General features: G+C 34.9%; 1 pseudogene; it reads right to left on the bottom strand.

The window, feature by feature from the left end:
- Window positions 1–1,224: 1,224 nt before the first annotated feature.
- LOC122740497 lies at window positions 1,225–1,694 on the bottom strand (annotated as a pseudogene).
- Between the last annotated feature and the right edge of the window lie 18,599 nt (window positions 1,695–20,293).

Genomic DNA, 20,293 nt, shown 5'->3' with positions numbered 1-20,293 from the left:
GAGTTCAAATCCGGCCTCAGATATTTGACACTTACTAGCTGTGTGACCCTGGGCAAGTCACTTAACCCCATTTGCCTCACAAAAAAACCCCCCAAAAAACAAAAAAAAAAACAAAAAAAGTAAGACTATATAGCTGAAGATACATTGGTATCAAGTCCATTTCTCTTCTCTTTTGTGTTGTTTTGCTTTCACGGATTCTCTGAACAAAGGTAAGGTTCACCATGAAGACAAAATAATTCACCTCCAACTTCCTATTTGTGCTATTCCTTTATTCTTAGCTTAGGATTCAAAGTGTGTAAAATTAAAAAATCTTGGGGCAAAGGAAGAACAGTAGATGGAAGACACAAAAATACACATACATATAAAACAACAAAGAACTTTATCAATTTCTTTAGCTAGTAAAGTAAAGACCAGTTCATCATTTGCAAGTATTTGAAGAATTGGCAAGTGGAAGTGTTTTTAGGAAGGTTCTGACTGTTTATTCAGGATATAGCTGGGAGCAGATGGTGGGAGTTACCAAAGGACAAATTTCACGTTGATGAAAGGGAAGAAAAAATAACATTCTAATGGTTAGAGTGGAATGAATTTCAATTGAGCTACCCCAGAAGAAGTCTATTCTCCTTCCCCAGCACTGACCAGGAAAGGTTGGATGATAACTTGTGAGCAATTTTATAGAAGAGATACCATTTGGACTAGATTATCTATGAGTCTTCTAGTTCTGATACTGATTCCATGTGAAAGCATCCTCATAACATATAGATTCAACCAGTTTATAAAATCATGGGTTTTTAAAAGCTTAGGTGGCATCCATTTCAACTCAGTTCTAAATCACCTCCTCATTCTGCCAAAGCTGCTCTTGCAAAGTTAGCAGTGTTCTCTCTTTTTTTCTTTTTTTTCTTTTTTTTTAGCAGTGATCTCTTAATTTCCAAAAACAGCAACCTTTTCCCTAGTCTCATTCTCTTTGACCTCTCTATAGCCTTTCACATTGTTGATTGAGCTATTCTCCTTTATATAATCTTTTTTTTTTTTCTAAGTTTTGAGGTCACCACTCTCCAAGGTTGTCCTCCTACCTAACAAACCACACCTCCTCAGTCTCTTTTGCTGGATCTTCATCCAGATTACATGCTCTAATCATAGTTTTCTGACAGGGTTCTCTGTGGGACCCCATTTTCTTTTTCTTTTTTTTCATAATCCAAGAATCTTTTTATTATGTTTTTTAGTCATTTATGCTATGAATTCGTAGGGTATTGGTTCCAATAGCTCAGGTTGCTTGCCATTGGTCCTCACAAAGTATGCTTCTCTGGGTGGATCAGGCTGACATTTTAGTTGAAACTTGGTGCCTTTTTCTTTGGCTTCCTTCTGGTCATTTTCTTTTACCCTCTTCAGGAAGCTATCTCTGCTCTTAGAATGTGCTCAATAAGCACATTAATTCTCTTGGCTAGAATCTTGCCCTTAAGCTGTTTGTTTACAACAATGCCTACAGCATGTTGAGTAACATTATAGTCCCATCCAGTCTTGCCATGGTAACATTTGTGGGGCATTCCTTGCTGAACCGTGCCCATACCCTTGATATCTACAATATCACCTTTCTTGTATATTTGCATATACATAGCCAAAAGAACAAGACCATGTTTTCTAAAGGGCCTAGAAGACATGTAACATGTCCCTCTCCTTTTTTCTTTTGTGTTCATCATTTTGGCAACTCACTGGAATATGGCGGAGCTGGCAGAAAAAAAAAAGGCATTTTCTTTTTCTATAGTAGTTCACATGGTGATTTTATTGGCTCCAATGAATTTAATTACCATTTCTATGCCAATGAGTCTCACATCTACTTATCTTGCCCCCAAATATTTACTTACTTCCAATCTCACATTTCCAACTGACTTGTACGCATCTTTAACTGGATGTCCAGTAGGCATTTTAAGCTAACTATATATATATACATGCATAAAAAAAAAACTTGTTAGTTTCCCCCTAAACCCTTCCTTGCTAACTTACCTATTACTATAGAGAGCAACACTATCCACCCAGGACATTAGCCTCACAACCTAGGAATCATCTTAAAATCCTCACTATTTCTCATTGCCCTCCCCTCCCTGTATCCAGGCTGTTACCAAGGCCTGTCTATTTTATATCTGCAACATCTCTCTTCTATATCCCTTTTTTCTGCTTTGAAACTGACACTTCCCTGATGTCATCACTCATCACTCATCACTCATCACCTCACACTTGTACTATTGTAATAGCTTGCCTTCATTCAACCACCAAAGCGAGTGCACTAAAGATTAGATTGAATCACGTCAACCCCCCACCTCAAATTTAATTGGCACAATATCACTTCCCGGATCAAATACAAAATCCTCTGTTTGGCATTCAAATCCCTTCATAACCTAGCCCCGTTTTAGCTTTTAAATCATCTTACACCTTGTTGCCTACCATATAGTCTTTGATCCAGTGAAACTGGCTCCTTGCCACAAGAAGACACTTTATCTCCAGATGCCAGGCATTTTCTCTGGATGTCCTAGAAACCTAAAATGCTCTCTCCATTCTCATTTCCACCTATTTGGCTTGCTTTTATTTTTTAGCCCCCAACTAAAGCTCCATTTTATACAGAAAGTCTTCTTCAATGCCTCTTAATTCTAGCACATTCTTTCTTTTAATTATTTTTTATTTAGCTTGTATTTTGCTCAATTATACATATTTATTTGCTTGTTGTCTCCCCCATTAGAATGTGAGGTCCTTGAGAATAATGTACATCTTTGCTTCTGTGTGTGTGTGTGTGTGTCCCTTAGTGCCTAGCATAGTACCTAGAACATAATAGTTACTTAGTAAAGGTTTTGTTTTCCTTACAGACTGAATTCATTGCAGCTAATATACAGAGAATGATCATGATTTCTCTAACCTTGGAATCTTCTCCAGTGAAAAAGAATGTACTCTATATATCTTGGGTGCTTTATTTAAACAAACAAACAAACAAATATATATATATATATATTTATATACAAACATACATATACACACTTACACACGTACACACATACACATGTACACACATATTCAATAAAAATGTGTATATACACATATGCATATGTACATACATATATAAATGTACATGTATGTACATATTTATTCTTGCTTTGACATTGGAGTTATATCTATTTAAGTTACATGTGTGTATGTGTGTATCCAAAGTCAAAACTAGAAACCAGGTCTGCTTAGTTACACTTCAATATGGTTTGTCCTGCTAAATTGGTTCTTTATGATATAGTATATCATGAGCCTCCCTCTAAACTATGCTATTTCTCGTTAGCTTCAGAATTCAAGAGATTCTGAATCTACTGACATTTACTATAGCCTTCCTGCCCTATAGATCAAATGCCTTGGCTCTGCCATCAGACCTCACTCAATATTTATTTCATCCTTCTCAAGTGGATACTTGAGATTCATTGTGGTTTGTGTCTATACATGTGTATTTTACTTGATTGTAAGCTCGATAAAGAAAGGAATCATGGCTTCTGTCAACTTCCTATGACTCCTGGTGTCTGACACAGTGCTTTGTGTACAGCAGGCATTTAATAAACATTAACTAAATCAGTGTATACATGAATGACTGAAAAAAATGAATGAATTAATTCAATAGCACCATAGGAAAAGGGGAAAAGAATTAGAAGTTTCCACTTTAATTTTTTTTCTTTGTCATATTACCATCATTTCTAAATCTATTGTTTCTTCCACTCTCCAAAACCATCTCCTGAAAAAGGACAAATAAGCAAAAAAAATTTTTAAAATTAGCAAAACAAACCAATAAATGAACTAACTATAACATTATATAAAATATTCAAAATCCTGAATTCCCAAACTTCTGAAAAAAAAAGAGATTGCATTTCTCTTTTCTTTTTCTTGGTCAAGCTTTATCATTTTAATTTTGGTATTCAGTTTAATATTTTTATGGTCTTATTATTTATATTGCTGTAGTCATTGTGGGTTTTTTGTTTCTTTCATTATGCTTACTTCACTTTGCATCAGTTCATTTAAATCTCTCCATGCTTTTCTATATTGTTTTTATATTCATTATTCTTAATGGCAAAATATTATTCCATTATATATATATACACACACATATATATGTACTACCATCTGGTTAGCCATTCCATAATTGATTGCTCACTATTTTGTAGACAGTTCTTTGCAACTTCAAAAAGAGCTGGATAGCTACCACTTTAAATGACTGTAACAAGAGAAAATTATTAGATACACATGTGATGGGCTAGCAGATGGAAAACAATACACTAAATTAAATGTTTGCTCCTTTGAATTGAATTAAGGCTCCAGAATTTGCTATTAAGATATCTATGGTACCTGAATTTCTGTAGCAACATGTTTGAAAGTCATTGCTCTAAAATATATAGTCCTAAGGGGAAAGCATTATTTAACATTTTTTTCCAGTTATCTCTGAATAGTAATAATAAATTGAAATATCTATCTATCTACATATCATCTATCTATCTATCATCTATTTATCTAAAGCATATACTATGTTCAAAACTGGTTTAAATATATTGTTTAATATAAGATGGACACTCTCATCAATCAGTGAAAACAATCACACATAACTAATACATGGTATAACCCAATCAAAACATTTCAAAAGTATAAACATAATAGTTTTGTGTTGTCTGAAAGGGAAAGTCCTTGACAACTAGTGATAGGTGGGGGAGGGAGAGGGTTCAAGGAATGATTCAGGGAACAAATATATTTGTTAAACTATTCTACTAATCTGTATATAACTACTAGGTCCATACTTTTTTGATATGCCCCCCAATTTCATTTACACATATTTATGGAACTTACAATAATGAGGCCAAAGGAGGATTTATCATTTATTTATTATTGTAGTTTTTCATTTCTGTGCTCCACAGCTCTATAGTACTCAAGAATTACTTCCTTCAGGAAAGAAAAACATAATAGCATATCTCATCCTATGACTGAAACATTTATAAGCTTTTCAGCTTTTTTTCCCCTCTTTCCTCAGATAAGTCATCTCTATGAAAGAACCGCTCTTATATTCTGTTTATAAAACTTTCAACTTTCTTTAAAGAGTGGCCTCTAACACACTCATCATTATTTTTTAACCAAGTACTCTCTTGATTGGGAAAGTTATTTCATTTTATTTTATTTTTAGGAAAAAAACAGCACTGGCTGCTGGGGACAGCTGGAGTGTGTGGGATGCGGGACTCTATTTATTCTTCTCTGCTTTGGGAAGGCAGCAGATGGGTGGCTACTTTATTATATCAGAGGCCATGTATGATAAATTCCAGATGTTGACCATCCTATCATGACAAACCTGCCTTTCCTAGGGAAAAGATGAGTATTTTCCTTTTGATTTAAATTTCCTCTTAGGTTCCTTGCAAGTGTTTACTTCCTCAAATTTTACCCTTAATGACCTGCTTTACATTTGTATCTCCAGCACAGTGCCTGGAATTTAATAGGTTTTTAATAAATGTATGTTAATAGTTTGTTCTTGCTTTTACATTACACAATAGTATATTAAAAATGAAGAAATACTATAATAATAGGCTCATACTCCAAAAGGTCAAAGAAGAAATACCCCATACCTGAAAATATTTTTAACAGTATTTTTGTGGTAGCAAAACAACCACAAAAATTGGAAATGATATGTTTGGGGATTGGCTGAAAAAAAAATAAGGAATATGATTATAATGGAATATTGTTTCTCCATAAGAACTATAAAAGAATATCATACAATTATGGGAATATGTATACAAACTAATGCATGGTGCATTTATCTAAACTAATACATAGTATAATAAATAGAACTAGAACAATATAAACAATGGGAGTAGGGGGAAGGCTATGGTACAGACCTGTGATTTCATTCATGTTATAAATAATTGATGACAAACTCCTTTTATCACTGTGGATAGGTAAAGATTCTATACTTATAGTATTACTTTTCTAGGGTTCTGGAACATCTTGTACAGAATCAGCTAGCCAGTATCAGGACTTGTCAGAATCAGGAATTGAACTTAGGTTTTGTTTGGTCTGGGTCTCTAAAAACTTTATCTTTCTACTACTATGTTGGCACTATGTGAAAATAAAAGCATTTTAATATGATGCCCAGTGTGCTCCAAATTGACATGGGATATCAGATGACAAAATGCACTTCTCTCCTTTCAACTGAAAGGTGGAGACTATATGTAAGGAATGCAGTTTCTTCTGTCAGACTAAATGGTTTTGTTTAACTGTTTTTCTTTGTTACCAGAATAGTCCCTTTTGTGAGTGGAGGTGAGGGAAAGTATAGAGATTGGAGGTAATATATTTGGAAATAACAGTGGTGTAAAAGTCAAAAGGCATTAATAAGTGATTTTGTTGTTAATCATTTTTCATTCATTTCCAATTCTTCATGAACCCATTTAGAGCTATAATACAAAGAAACTTTTTGGTGTTCAAATGTTTTTCAATTGTGTTTGCCTCTGTGACCCCATTTGGTGTTTTCCTTGGCAAAGATACTGAAGTGGTTTGCCATTTCCTTCTCCAGTTTATTTTATACATAAGGAAACTGAAGCAAATAGGGTTAGGTGACTTGTCAAGAGTCAGATAACTAATAAGTGTTTATGCCAGATTTAATCTTAGGCAGATGAGTCTTCTTGACTCTAGACCCCACACTCTATCTACTGTACCATGTAGCTCCCCATTATTGTAGATAAAGGATAAGAAAAGAAATACACACCAAAAAGAAAATCCCAGTGCTTTCCATGGTATTTCAGGTTGCACTTTTATGCTATAGGAAACTTGAATTGATATAATTTATAGTGTTTAATCCATTGAGTATATATTTTAGTGATATAAATAGAACAATCAAAATACATACTCAGGATCACAAGTTCATATCATATATTAAAAGCTGAAAGATACCTTAATGGTCACCTACATTTTGTGATCATCCTGGGAAACTTGAAAAACCATAATACACTTTTAAGTCATTTTGTATCATCATCATCATCACAATTCATATATTGTTTTAAAGATTGTAAAGTTCTTCACAAATATCTCATTTTATTCTCACAAATCCAGGTCTTCTGACATCAAGCTGAATTGTCTTTATAATGCACTCAGTCAAGTAGCCTTTCTTTTGGGAAGATTATAGTCATAAGATTAGAGCTTGAAGAGACCTTTAAGAGTATCTAATCAAAGTATAATTAAATTAGAGCTACAAGGGCTCTTAGAAATTGATTAGTCCAATACCCTCATTTTATAGTTGAGGAAACAGGGGGTTGGAGAGACTAAAGTTGTTTAGGGTCACAAAGCTAGAAATAGGCCCAGTTTCATACCAGATCCATTGTGCACAGATCCAAGAATATTTTCATTCTTTCATTCCTCCTCCAAGTAACTTATTTTATGGATGAAGTTACTGAGGCCCAGAGGAATGAGATTATTTAATTCAGGTCACATAAGTACTAAACATCGGAGACAGAAATTGAACCCAGTTTTCCAAATCCAAATCCTGATATCTTTCTACTGTTTCATACCCGCTGGATGGAATCAGTCACAGAATTATAGAACAAGAACTGGAAAAGACTTCAGCGAAGCCTGCTAGTCCAACTGCCTATTTTTATCTATGAGGTAATTGAGCCCTGGGAGGTGGTGACTTGCCCAAGGACACAGAAAGACCAAACTCAAGGGTAATATTAGAATCTAAGTCGTCTAATTTCAAAACCAGTGCTCTTTGCAATGTATAGTGGAGGGGACTGGGGCAGCTAGGTTGTACAGTGGATAGAGCACTGGCCCTGAAGTTGGGAGGATTTGAGTTCAAATTTCACCTCAGATATTTAATAGCTGTGTTACCCTGGGCAAGTTACTTAATCCCAATTGCCTTAAATATCTGGAACCACCTCCAGTAGTCCTGATTTATGTCTTGCCACTGGACCCAGATGGCTCTGGAGGAGAGAGTGAGGTTGGTGACCTTTCATAGCCCTCCCTTACTTAAATCCAATTCAGTGCAAGTCATGATATCACCCTGATATCATTGTCCTTTTTGAGAACAAAGGACAAACAACGACAATGCATGGAACTAGTATATTTTATAACACATGTAATAATAGATATGTTATCAGCCCCCCTGGATTAAAAAAACAAACCAACCAGATTTTCTTTGTAATGATTCTACACTGGATGCTCACCTTGGGGACCATACTATGGGACAAATTTAGAGGTAACACATTCTCAGAATGAAGGTGTATCCTGCCTCTCCACACTTTGGATGGGGTCCCGGACAAACTTTTCTCAAACTTAATTCTGCTCGATGGCAAGTCGTGTTCCAGTGTGGTCTCCCACAGTGTCTATTCACTCCATCTCCTTTAGGGGATGGCAATCTGTTTTGGTTCAGGAGACATATTCTACAATCTCCAGCTTCCCTAGTGTTTCAGTGAGAAGGTGGGTCAGAGCCAGCTGAGAGATTTTGTAGCAGCTACCCCAGTCAGAGGCAGGTACTCAGGGGTGGGTGCAGACTTGATTTTACAAGTACATCTGTTCTGTTTATTTTTGCTTCTTTGCAGTATTATCAACTTCTGCTCCATATGGGTGATCCATATTGTGCCTTGGTGAAATGATACCACATTATGCTTTTATGCTTTTATCATCAAACACTACTCATGAAAAAATCACCAGGTTTGCTTAGGTTCATCTGTTCAATTTATTTTTCCCAAACTTTATTTTGAATAAAACACCTACGGTAAATGTGATTTATGTAAATGAATAAAACAAAACTGTTATATAAGCTTTTTTGACATCATTCCCTTTCTTTCTGTCAGGGCGCCACGAGATAAAATACTCTGGCAGCATATTTTCTATAGGATTATATTATTTCTGAAATCTAAGCGCTGAAGAGATAAAACTATAATATACTTTCAAAAGCTTTAATTTAATTTTTTTTCTCTTTTTCTCCTCAAGCTTTCCATATGGAGGAACTCCAATATTTTAAAAGAAGCTTTTACTTATGAGTTTCTTTCAGCACGATCCCAAATGCCTGAAGTCATTCCTTTTTCCCTCTTTTCTCTCCTTATCTCTTTGCTCTCTCTGGCTCTTTCATTTCTTTTTTCCTTCTCTCAGTGTCTCTATCCTTCTGTCCTTCCTTGTCTCATTTTTCTTCTTTTCTTCCTCCCTCCATTCATCTTACTCTAGGTCTCTTTCTTTATCTGTCGCCCTCTCTCCTTTTAATCCATGTTTTCCTGTTGCTATTTTTCCCTCTCACCGCCACATTCTGATTTTATTTTTAAAAGATGATCCCTCTTTCTCTTCCTCTCTCTCTCTCTCTCTCTCTCTCTCTCTCTCTCTCTCTCTCTCTCACTATATATATATATATATATATATATACATATATATATACATACACATACATAAAAGTATATATATATGTGTGTGTGTGTGTATACACACTCTCTCACACACATATACATATATATGTATATATGTGTACACACACACACACACACACACACATATCCTTTCTGCTTTGTATTTCTGCTAGTTCTTGTTGATATGATTGTCCCAGTCTAACTGTCATTCCAGGAGACTTCTAGAAAAATAATTTTCACTTTAGCTACCACATTGCTCTTTTTAGTGCCACTATAACTGAGTTTTCCCTCAATCAGAGGCCGATTGGACTCCTGGCTCCTGCTGTGATCAGGCAAAGGGCTTTTGATTCTAATTGATCAATCAATCAGTAAATGTTTATTAAGCATTTATTATGTGTCAGGCACTGTGCTGAATAGTAGGGATACAAAGAAAAAGCAAAATTAATCCTTGTACTGAAGAAGCTTCTGGGGACAAAGTGTGCATAAATAGAAGATACATTGGGATAGATAGGAGGTAACCTTAGAAAAGAAGACTAAGAGTTTGCATGATGGGGGAAATGGTTCCTACACATGGTGATACCATTTGAACTGAGTACTGAAGGAAGCAAGGACTTTTAAAAGGATAATGCAAGAAGAAAGAGGATTCTTGGCATGGGGGACAGTCAGTGAAAAGACAGGATGGGACATGAAGTGGCATGATTGTGTTGGCCATTATGGTTAGACTTTACAGTGAATAGTGGAACGAATATGGTAAGAATATGGGTAAGACATGGAAGGACTTGTTTGTGAAAGGCTTTAAATGTTAAATAGTTTATGTTTGACCTTGGATGTATAAGAAGTCACAAGGTCTTAACACAGAAACATAGTATTTATTCATCTTACAAACATAGCATTTTAGAGCTTGCTCCCATATCATTCTCTTTAACTACCTCCTAAACCTTCTAAACACAGGCAAAGTTTTGTTTGTTCCAGGAAGCCTTCTCTTATCAGCCCCAGACAGTAGTGCTCCCTTTTTCCTCATATTCTCATGAGGCAGCATGTTTGATTGAAAAGAACTTCCCTGGAAGTCAAGAGACTTGAGTTCTAGTAATGGTTACTTCACTGGGTGATGGGTGACTTTGGAGAAGTCATTCGATTTTCCTTTCCCTCAGTTTCTTCTTCTGTAATAAGAAAGTTGGGATAGATCTTGACTACAACTCAACTACTGTAGGATTCATGGAGAAATATTTAAAGCTCACCTTTGCATTTACTTCTGAACTCTGCTTTTTATAGATCTATAAACTGAATCCCAGAGAGAACAATTAACTCTCCCAATGTCACCAAATTAACAAATGGGACAGTCTCAGGTGTCTTCCTTCCAAGTACAGTGTTCTTTCTACCATACCATAGAAATCTCCTCATCACCTTCCAATTTATACTACAGTTGTTATTTGCAGACCTGTCATAACATTATAGGGCTTTAAGATCCTTGGTAGTAGGATATGTCTTATCATTTGTGGCATCCCTAGAATTCAGTCACAGTATGGCACGGTAGGCAAAGAGCTAATCTCAATGTCAGGAAGATATAGGTTCTATTGTTACTTCTGGCACATTCTTTCTGCATTACTGTGGGCAAGTCACTTAACCCTCTAAAGAACTCTTTTGGCCTCTAAATTGCAGAACAAATGCTAACCCTATAAACCCTAACAGCTCAGTTCCTTGGATACTTACAAAATAAGAATAATGGCACCAAAGAGAACAAACATTGGAAAAGAAATCATATTGTACCAGTTCAGTAGATCTGTGCTAGGGATGGGGAGGTGGTTATACAGTTATGAGAGCATGAATGATCAAAATTATAAGATGCACTAGATTTCCTCTTCATTCCAAGTCACTGGATTTGGAAGGGAAGATAGAACGGCCTGGAGAAATTTCAAATGTTAATGGTTTCCCCCAAAAGGTGATTGAGAAATGTCAACAACTACAATTTATCTTTTTTCTTCCAGTTTAAGTATCTTGCCCCAGACTTCCCTCCACAGTGTTTGGCTTTGCCCCTTCCACTGCTATGTGATATATATATGTATTCTTCTGGCAGAACACAGAGGCTAAGCAGCCTGAGTCTCCTTGAAGTGTCATGCGTGAGCTATCAGTTGGATACTTGCCTTCTGTTAACTCCACCAGGAAAGGAATGACCAAAAGAAGGTCCCCTTTCCTCCTGGACAGAAGTTCCTTTCCCCAGCCAACTCTAAATTATCAAGTTTTCTGTTTTCTTTGTAACTGTGGTAGCATTTCCATTATGAGTATAGGTAGGATAAATGTTTTCCTTAAGGAAAAAAAAAAACCTTTCATTTTTATATGACTTTCATTTGTGAATATGTTGCTCTCTCTTCCCTATCTAGTAAACCATTATAGAGAATTTAAAAAAAAGAAGAAAATAATAATCTCAGCAAAACTAACTTTACTATCAACTGAGTCTACAAAGTTTGAGCAATGTTTCACAGACAGTGCTCCACTTCTATAAAAAATGGAGAGAAAGAAATCTGTTCAACTTCTCTCTGGAGACAATTTTACTCTTTATATTTATGTAATATTTACTTTCCTTTCTTTTAAAAATTTTTTCTATTCACATTGTTGTAGTCCTTATGGATATAGTTATTTTTCTTGTTTTACTTACTTTGTATATTTACTCATATGTGCTTTTCTTAATTCTTCATATTCATTGTTTATTATGGCACAGCAATGTTTCATTATTTTTATTTACCACAAATTGCATAGCCATTGCCTAGTTAATACATACTAATTTTCTTTCCAGTTACTTTTTTTTAATTTTTTATTATTTTTCCTTCTGGGGGAGGTAGTGTGGGGCAATGAGGGTTAAGTGACTTGCTCAGGGTCACACAGCTAGTAAGTGTCAAGTGTCTGAGGCTGGATTTGAACTCAGGTCCTCCTGAATCCAAGGCTGGTGCTAGTTCTTTACTACCAGAGAAAAAATTGCAAAGGATGTTTTGATTTATACAAAAACTTTTAATATTTTACGTAGTAGTTTGTGCCTGAAATTGAGAACATTTGATCCAGAGCTATGGAAATTTTAATAATTTTATAATAATTTCAAATTGCTTTATAGAATTGTTATGAAAATTGATAACTCCACCAATAAAATATTATCTTTTTCAACAAGTCCTCCAAGATTGATTATTCTTTATCATCTTTGCCAATTTTCAAGATATGAGGTGAAATTTTAGAATTTTTTTATTTATATTCCTCTTAGTTATTTAGAGCAATGTTTAAATAGAGGTTAATAATTTATAATGCTTATAAAAACTGTTAATTCATATCCTTTGATCACTTATTCATTGATGAATGACTCTTCATCTGATAAATGATAAATATTTGCATTTTTCCCTATATATCTTGAATTAGATGCTTATCAAATATATGTATACAAAGATTCCTCTCCCAGCCAAAAGTTTATTCTGAAAAAATGAAAAAAAAATCACTGAATGTTCTGAAGAACAGATAATGGAATGTACATCTCACTTCATGTCAGAAATAGAAAACAGACTCATCTACAATGATAAACATAATCACTATTTTGGTTCCTTTTTGTCATAAGGATGAGTTAAATATACTTTGAAGGGTTGAAATAACTGATTTGAAGAAAAAGCATCAATAAAATGCATTATTAACATATTATATGTAATTGTTTACATTGTCTTATGTTAGTAACATAATAGTCATAAAACTTTTCATTGGTGACTTTTAACTTTACATAAGTAATTGAACCCTGCTTCTTCTAGAGTATTAGTAACCTTATTACAAAGGAGAAAACCAAATTAATATATAATGATTAATCATACAATTTATATAATACACAATATCATATATGGGTAATGTATAATATATACTAGTATTAATTGCATTGTTATATTCATTTTACAGATGGTAAAATTGAGGCTTAATTAATTGAATGTATATGTATTCATACATAGGGTCTCGCAAAATCTTAGTTAACTTTTAAACTCTATTGACTTAATATATGAATAAAGATAATATTATATTAATTAACCTATCAATAGCATAAATATACGTGCAAACTATCAAGAGATAATAAAGTCCTTACTATTTCTTCAAAGATTATCTCTATTTGTGGTTTGGCAAAAAATCTACCTTAGCAAAAATAGAATATAAAAGATTTACTTTTGGGAATGGGGTGTGGTAGGAGGGTAATGCTGTGCAAATAAGTAGTTTTACAAAAGATTCTTTGTTGTTGTTATTGTTGAGTCATTTCAGTTGCATCCAACTTGTCATGACCCCATTTGGGGTTTCTTGGCGAAGATACTGGGGTAGTTTGCCATTTCATTCTCTAACTCATTTTATAGAAGAGGCATTAAGACAAACAGGCTTAAGTGACTTGCCCAGTGTCACACAGCTAGTAAGTGTCTAAGGTCATATTCAAACTCAAGTCTTCCTGACTCCAGGGTTCAGGCTACATCTACTGCACCACTTCAAAAGATTCTCAGGTCAAGAAAATGCCCTCAAGAACCATTTCACTTAGATTGAATGTTTTACTTCAGAGGCACAGGATCTGAATTTTGCTTCTCTGATTCTGGAAAAGTTAGCTAACCTCTATATAAAACAAGAGGAACCAAACTTGGACTTCCTCCTTCACAAGGTTATTGAGAGGAATTTTCACAAAACTTTAATCCTCTGCAAATGTGAGCTATTGCCATTCAAAAGATGATTTCAAGTAATGAGAAACCAGAGCCTATGTTATTTTCTTACTTCAACATTGTGAATATACCTTGAATTTTGTGACATTATGAAATCTTCTACTACGCCATAACTGTGTTGTGTGTAAAATGAATCCATTTATCAATCTTGCCTAGAATAGATAATTCACTGAAAGATAAATAAATGTCCTTGGGTAATCTCTGCTAAGTTACTTTCCCAATATATTATACTCCATTATGTATTTTGGAAAAAAATTAAATATAGAAGCTGCCAAATTTAAATTAATGAATATTCCCTCATTTTAATAGATTGAATGAAAAAGAAGCTCTACAACTCTGGTAAGAACCATAATTTATGTCGATGGATGAAGGTGTGGGACGTTCCTGTGGAATGTTATCAGAAACTTTAAATAGCTACTAAACTTCAAAATAAAGCATAGTATGACTCAAAACCATAGTCAAATGTATAATTTTGCCTTTAACACAGAGAAACTTATCACTGAATTTTCCTGTAATTTACCTAAAGTGATATATCTAACATATTTCAGTGTTACAAAACAAAAGCCTTTCTATAGGCAGAGAGGTGACCTAGCAGATAGAATATTATGCCTAGTATCATGAAGACCTAATTTAAAATCCAGCCTCAGACTCTAGCTAGCAGTGTGGCCCTGGGACAGTCACTTGACCGCTGTTTGCCTCAGTTTTCTCATCTGTAGAGTGGAGATAATAGCACAGTTCCTGCCACATAGTAAGTTCTATAGAGATATTATTTTTTATCATTATTATTTATTAATTATTCCAACACATAATGGAAACAATGGTAGTAGTAAAATGCTTAACTGCCATAGAATCCAACTCAAGGATTTGAGTTCGAGCCCTGACTGCCACTAAAAAACAACGTGATCTTAGAAAATAAAAATAACTAGGAATTATGTAGTACTTTAAAATTTGCTATTCATTTTTATGCCTTCATCCAAGCTATCTTTTCCATCTCTCAACTCCTGTGATTCTAGGATTCATTTTCCAAATTATCACTTCAATCTTTTTTAGGCACCTTCCAATTGAGAACTCCTTATAACATTTAAATATCTACTGATAGATTTTCTTTGTTAAAAACCAAAACAAACAAAAAACCCTTCAGACTCAGAATTTGCAGCTTAAAAAAATTGGATTGTAGACTGTACCCATGACCTACTTAATGTCACATAAAACTTATGGATCTCCTTTTATCAATGAGACATTGCCCTTTATATGGGGATACAGTCATAAACTTAGTGTTGGAGACAAGGTAGTGAACAGGACATGTATGTGTCTCTGGAAAGCATTTATGTGTTCTTTGATTTGGGGAAAATTTTCATTAATTTTAATTAATTTGGGGGAAATTTTCATTAATTGCTAGTTATCTAAGGAGGTGTTCCTATGGATAATTAGATGTGGTAAGGTGGCACAGCTGACCCAGAGAAGCTTCAGACCAAGCAAACCCCAAGAAGGATCAGGACAGTGATAAAGTTAATCCATTCAGATAAAGTGGTGGTTTCTTATCCAGTGCTTTATACTAAGATCTTCTACCTCAGGAGGTCAAATGAAGAGCAATGGGTGGAAATTTAAGATAAGCAAATTTAGGCTTAATATAATAAGTAAAACTTTCCTAAGAATTAGAGCTATCACATAGATAAATTATATCAAATTGCTTGCCTTCTGTGGAGGCCAGAGGGAAGGGAGGGAGAAAGAGATTTGGGACTTCAAAATTTTGAAAAATGAATGTTATTTTTTTTGTTTACATGTAATTGAGAAAAAAATAAAATTTCAATGTAGAAAAAAATTAGAGCTATCTAGAAATAGAATGGGCTGTCTTGGGACTTAGTGGATTCCTAGTTTTCACTAGATTTCTTAAATCAAAGGCTGGATAATAAAAATGTTAGGTATGTGGTAGAAAAAATTCTTCGTAAGTTGGACTAGTTGACCTTCCACCTAAGAGTTTATGACTTAGGAGGAAGAGGGTAGCTGTCTTCAAATACTTGAAAGACTATCATATAAATGAGGCCTTATTCTATGTAGAACCAGAATATAGATCTATGACCAATGGATATAAAGTATCAGAGGGAATTTATTAACTCAATTTAAGCAAGGAATTTCTAAAAATTTGAACTCCTAAAAATGAAATATGATGTCTTCTAAAGTACTGAGCTTTCTATAGCTTCAAATATTCCAGTAGAGTATACATTGTAGTCTCTGAAAATTGCAGATTGAATCCCTACATGGATCTGGATGCTGGGCCTGATTATCTCTGTGGTCCCCTCTACTTTGGAAAAGTTCCTATTACCCTTACTATATATACTTACTATTCCTATTACACTGAATTACCTGTTTTACTTGGAGAAATGGCTAGATGACCCAATGTTAAAAAGAACAATTAGCACCTTAGAAATATATCATCGATATTGTCTGCTTATGAAATTGTCACAATTTGTTAAAGTTTATATCTTGAAAATATGATTTGCAAAGCTGAGAATATTTCCTTTACTCTTCCTTTTTTTTGTTGTTCTTAAATATAAAGTGTAGGGACATAGTAATGAAATGTGGCCATCTGAGGTATACTAACATCCATCACTTTAATGGAACATCTGTGTGGTTCTGGGGTCCCCTCTTTTCCTCAAGGGGCTTCTGCCCATCAACTGAGGGATCTATTCTTGTATGGAGTCCAATGATTCCAAAGCTTTTTGCCAAAGCTTCTGCTTTGGCATATGTGACAAATGGTTTCAAAGGAACAAAAGAAGAGTTGACAATGAAACTTGAAACAGTTAATTTTTAAAAGTTCCTAAAGATGTTATTTTAATACTTCTGTGCATGTATATGTACATACATATGTGTGTGTAATATTGGTGCCTTATATTTCTATTCATATCTAGAAGTACTCCCCTATTTTACAAGAAAAAAGAAACAAACAAAAACAATCAATAGAGTAACCATATTTGCCATAGTACATAATATCCCACCCCAGTCATCCTTTACTGTGAAAGGAAAGGTATGATTAATTATCTATTCTTTGGGACTACCAGTTATTCACTTATTCTATCATTAATATATCTTATTATATCATCATTTTTATTTATTATTTGGATCTAGAAAATTATTATTAAGAATATCACATATTTAGTAAGTCATAGATTTGCTTCTTTTAGTTATTTGTATCATTTTTGTAGCCATTATGAATATTGTTCTGACTTTTTTCACTCTGCATCAGTTCATATACATTTTCCAATACTTCTCTGAATCGCTAATCTCTATAATTTCTTACTGCCCAATAAAATACTATTATATTCACATACCTTGCTTTTTTTCACTAGTTTTTACTCAATTTTTCCCCAGCTGTTATGGGAAAAGGTTATTGGAGAAGGAGCAGGGGAGCTGAATAAAAAAGGCGGGGGGTATCAAGAATTTTTTGGATCTTGCCATCTGGTACATGGTTAACCCTCATAGCTTTTTGTCATTATAAAGCTTGATATTCTGCCTTTATGCAAATCATTATTTTTTTATTTATTTTTTTTTAGTGAGGCAATTGGGGTTAAGTGATTTGTCCAGGGTCATACAGCTAGCAAGTGTGTGTTAAGTGTCTGAGGCCGGATTTGAACTCAGGTACTCCTGACTCCAGGGCCGGTGCTCTATCCACTGCACAACCTATCTGCCCTGAAATCATTATTTTTGTTTGTTTGTTTTTTTGTTTGTTTTTTAGTGAGGCAATTGGGGTTAAGTGACTTGTCCAGGGTCACACAGCTAGTAAGTGTTAAGTGTCTGAGGCCGGATTTGAACTCAGGTCCTCCTGACTCCAGGGCCGGTGCTCTATCCACTGCGCCATGTAGCTACCCCCAAAATCATTATTTTTTAAGGGACAAAGATAGCTTTCGCAGGACATTCCATTAAAGGCCACTTGCAAAGTTCATATTAAACCATTAACAATTAATCTTTCTTTTTTTTTTTTTGTTGTTGTTGTTTTGTTTGTTTTTGGGGGCGTTTTTTGCAGGGCAATGAATGTTATGTGACTTGCCCAGGGTCACACAGCTAGTAAGTGTCTTGTGTCAGAGGTCGGATTTGAACTCAGGTCCTCCTGAATCCAGGGCCAGTGATTTATCCACTGTGCCACCTAGCTGCCCCCAACAATTAATCTTTCAATATAGGTATTCAATGAGTTTCAAATTCATGTAACATTTTTTAAATCATCTAGTCAATATCGCTCCATATTTTCTACAAACATTATCCAATCCTTTTCTAAAATCTGAGTAAACTCTACCTGTAGAATTCCTCTGATCTACTAGTGATCTCCATCACTTTTGAAGAAGGAAATTACATTTACTAAGACCTGACTTGTTCTGGATGAAACCATTCTGATTCTTTTCAATCCCCATCTTCTTTTCTAGAAATATTTTACTGACTACCTCTTCAATGATTCATTTTATAATTTTCCCAGGAGTTAAGCAAATTTAGACTTTGTCAAAGGAAGGGGAAAACACTGTGAATGGGAAAGACATTGGCCTGGATATAATAAAATGAAATTATAAAGAAATAAATGCAAAGTATTACATATGGGTTAAAAATCAACTTCACAAATACAATATGGGAGTGGAATGGCTAGATAACAGATTTTTTTGGAAAAAATATATTTGGCAGTTTTAGTGAACAGCAAGGTCAATATGAGTCAGCAGTGTGATGTGATAGCCAAAAACCAAGGGCTGCTTTAGAAAAAATCACAGATTCCAGAAATGGGGGGATGAGAGTCCTGCTATACTGTGTCTTCATCAGAGCAGTCTTGACTGTCCTCCTCTGAACTTTCTCTATCTTATCTATGTGTGTGTGTGTGTGTGTGTGTGTGTGTGTGTGTGTTTTTCCAAACTGTGAACAGATTACTCAGGATCAAGAGCCTTGAATTAGTGTCCTGTGATGGTGAATTGAAGGAAGTAAGGATGTTTGGCTTGACTAGAGAAGGCTCCAATAACTTTGGAGGGGAGTAGGGTATTTGAGGTGCTGCCATGTGGAAATGGACAAAACCAGAAACAATGAGTAAAAAATGCATAGGTAAATTTAAACTTAATGTCAGTAATAGTTGTCATCTGCAAGAGGAATGGACTTCCCCAGGACTTCCTGAGTCTTTCTACTTTTCAGGTCTTCAAGCAGAGGTGGATATATTATAGTAGGGATCCCTTTTAAGAATGGGTTGGACTAAATGGCTGCTAAGGTCCTTCCTAACTCTCAAATTCTCTAAATTCATGATGGATGCTTAGTTTGTTTAGCTCTTTATGACCAAAATTAATAGTACTATGTGGTATATAGGGAGGACTTGCACCTCTGGTATGAGGGTCGCCAAGCCCTTTTCAGGGGTGCTCATATACCTTTGGCGTCCACCTGATTCATTCAACTATCACCTATGGCTCCAAGAAGCTGTAGTATGTGCAGCAACGATACCCCACCAACCTTCTCTGCAGATGGGCTAAAATATATTGAGGGTAATTTATGGGCTTCAAGACTGTTGATGAGTTAGGGGGATGTCTACCCTAAGAATATAAAGATGTTCTCCAGTGGAATGGGTGGATGAGAACAATTTGTTCCAGTGGCCATAGAAAGCAGCTAAAGCAAGTGCTGTTGGAGGACTTAAAGCTTGGTCAAGTTTCAAAGATGCATTCCAGGGCATCTCCAGACTAGACTTTTGTCCTACCACTGGACTTCAATGACTCAGGAAAGGAGGGTAAGGCTAATGACTTTGTGCAACTCTGTCTCACTTAAATCCAATTCACATACAAATGAAGACATTGGTCCTCTTCAAATATTGAAGGACAAAGATCAAAAACAACAATAGTTCTATGAACACATTAATATATATTGGACCTGGGTTTTTATCTTCTAACTTCTTTGGGGATTTAGCCATTGGGATCTCCAATGTTAATGTATGTGTGAATTGGCCCAACCCTTATATATGACACTATTCTATAAAACTACCTTGATTTTTTTTAGTTTGCCACTCTTCTTACAGACTCTCTGACATTGACATTTTCTGTCTTGTGTCATATTTGCTACAATTTGATATTTTTCAAATGACTTGTATATCCAGTAGAATCTACAGATATATGTCACTCTAGATAAACTAATCTTCCCTCTATTCACCACTATTTACAGATGTGGAGACAAAAGGTTTTTTAGCTCTATTGGAGGGAAATGACC

Source organism: Dromiciops gliroides, chromosome 2, assembly GCF_019393635.1.
Source record: "Dromiciops gliroides isolate mDroGli1 chromosome 2, mDroGli1.pri, whole genome shotgun sequence".
Lineage (NCBI taxonomy): Eukaryota > Metazoa > Chordata > Mammalia > Microbiotheria > Microbiotheriidae > Dromiciops > Dromiciops gliroides.
The sequence above is the reverse complement of the archived record's forward strand: the minus strand, read 5'-3'. Positions and strand labels throughout refer to the sequence as shown.